The sequence below is a fragment of the Elephantulus edwardii genome, unplaced genomic scaffold, assembly GCF_000299155.1.
Source record: "Elephantulus edwardii isolate Elephantulus edwardi_28Jun2011 unplaced genomic scaffold, EleEdw1.0 scaffold00029, whole genome shotgun sequence".
Taxonomy (NCBI): Eukaryota; Metazoa; Chordata; class Mammalia; order Macroscelidea; family Macroscelididae; genus Elephantulus; species Elephantulus edwardii.
In genome coordinates, this window is record NW_006399779.1 from 3997380 (window position 1) to 4000058 (window position 2679).

A 2679-nucleotide genomic window follows, 5' to 3' on the forward strand; every position below is an offset into this window, starting at 1 on the left:
AAAATTGGATTGGATGGTTCTCATGATACATTAGTTAGAAACCCATAGCTTTCCAGCTGGTTTTCAGAGACAAAAATCACATGGGAAAAAACTGCCCATCCTTCTCTGGCTGAGCAGCTAATGGATTTGAACCACTTGCCTTCAGGATTGCAGCACAAATTCTTACCAGTAGGCCACCAGAGCTTTCATGATATAGGAAGGGTTTATGTTAGTTAAGCAGGTAGGCAAGCCCAAGAAGACTCTTGGTAGGGGCTGGTATAGCCAAGTGGAAGATGGCAGTAACCTTGGATACCCTGGAGTGATCTCTGAGAATAAGCTAAACAAGGGTTAAAAAGCCTAAGCCCTGTTTTGCTTACATCTCAACTTTCTACCTTGACTTCCCTGATCTTAGTGGCTTGAGTTTTCATAACCCACTGAACTCTATCTAGAAGTCAAGAAACCTTGGATCTCATCAGTCTGTATTCTTACTAGTTCTGTTAGATTGATAGGATCACTTAGATTCTTTGTGGTTCAGTTTCCTTATTTTTATACTTGGGCTAACAATGACCAGCCTGCCCACTTCATGGGGTTGTATCAAGTACAATTCGTGGCATAATGTAAGGTCTAGTAAGGACAAAGTATTTAAAAGCACATATATCTAGCATATAACATCCTTCTGCTTCCCTATTCCATTTTATGTTCCTGTTCAATTTTCTTTACATTGTGTCTTAACATATTTATGACATATTGTAAAATTGGAAATTGCTTGCATATTTTAAAGCACCCCAATCCTTTTTTAAATAGGCTACAGTATAAATATAGGAATAAATAGAATAAAATAAACAGTTAAGGGGTTGCTGTAATTACCACTGTCTTGGGGAAATATATCAATTAAGTGGGGAAATCCACCAGCTGCTCTGTGGGAGAGATGGGCAATCTCCTCCTGTGCTATTTACAGCCACTAAAAAACCACTGGAGCTATGAGTCAGTGCTGATGCTTGACTGCAGTGAACGAGTAATGTATACGATTAACACATAATTAGGAGATTATGTTATTTTGTGGGAGAAGGAGGGTCAATCTCCTGTGTGATTAACTGCCTCTGAAAACCTGTTGGAGGGTCAGCTGTGGGTTGGTTCTGACTTGATGATAAACAACAACTTATTATTTTATCAACTCATTGTCATTTCATTAGAACTGACTAATGGCTGAACCTTGAGAGGTTTTCAGAGGCTGTAAATCTCATGGGAGGAGATTGTCCATCCTTCTCCCACAAAGCAGCTTGTGAACTCAAAGTGTAACCCAGGATGTTGATGAGCCTTCCTCCTATCCTGATGTCACATTTTTCTGCAGAGTTCAGCTTCTTGAGTAGGTATGGAGAAAGCATACATCTCCAGTGCACACCTTTCTTAATGTAAAACCAAGTCGTATTCCCATGCTTTACTCAGATAATGACTCTGTGGTTTGATTTGCAGTTCTTGTTGTTTTTAGCTGTCATCGAGTTGAGTATGACTCATAGTGACCCCGTGAACAACAGATCTGAAGCCTGTCCTATCTTATGCCATCCTTACAATCTCTGACACACTTGAGCCCATTGCTGTAGTTACTGTGCCAATCCACCTGGTTGAGAGTCTTTCTCTCCTTCGCTGTTCCTTCACCTTCCTAAGCATTATGTACCTCTCCCAGAAACAGCCTCTCCTAGCAACATGCCCAAAGTATGTGAAAAAAAAAATGTTATCATCTTTGCTTCATAGGAACACTCTGGTTTTGGTGTAGTCTCCCTTTGTTGTTATGGGACATCGAGGCTCCTGTGACTCATAGCGACCCCATGTACAATAGCTCTGAAGCCTGCCCTATCCTGAGCCAGTCTCACTCACTTATACATACCTACCTCCATTGTCTCATTACCACATCAATCCATCTTATCCAGGGTTTTCCTTTCCTATGCTGTCCCTCTACTCTTCCAAGTACGATGTCTCTCCCCAAGGGCTGGTCCTTACTGGCCATGTACCAAAGTATGTGAGATGGAGCTTCACAATCCTAGCCTCCAAGGAGAAACTTGGTTTCACTCTTTCCAAGACAGATTTATTTTACTCAAATAATGGCTTTTTGGTCTATGTAGAGGTGCTGCATAAACACAAATAAGAGTTCTAGAATTCCCACAATTCAAAATATTATCTATAATTTGTTATGACCTACAAAGTAGAATGTCATTGCATAGTCGATAAAATACAGATAAGCACCTTTTCAGTATTCTATGCTTTCAGTCAAGATTTATCTGATGGTAGCAATGATATAATTTGTTCCATGTTCTCTTCTCAATCCTGCTTGAATATCTGGCAATCTTTTGTCAATAGGTTGCTACAATACTTTTGAAAATTTTTTTCAGCAAAATTTTGCCCACTTGTTATATTTATTTTATTGTTTAAGCATTTCTGTACTCTATTGCATCATCTTTCTTTGAAATGGGCACAAACATGAATCTCTTTCAGTCAGTTGGCCAAATCACTGTGGAATAGATGAAATATGAATCTAGAAAGATTGGAAGCTTTTAAAAAATGAAATGAATGGAATTCCAAAATCTCTGTAGATGTTCATTGAAATGAAAAAGAAACAAACTAAATTAAAAAACATGAAATATAAATCATAAACATTGATAAACCTGTGAATCTGTGAGCTGAAATAGACAGGTATTGACCATT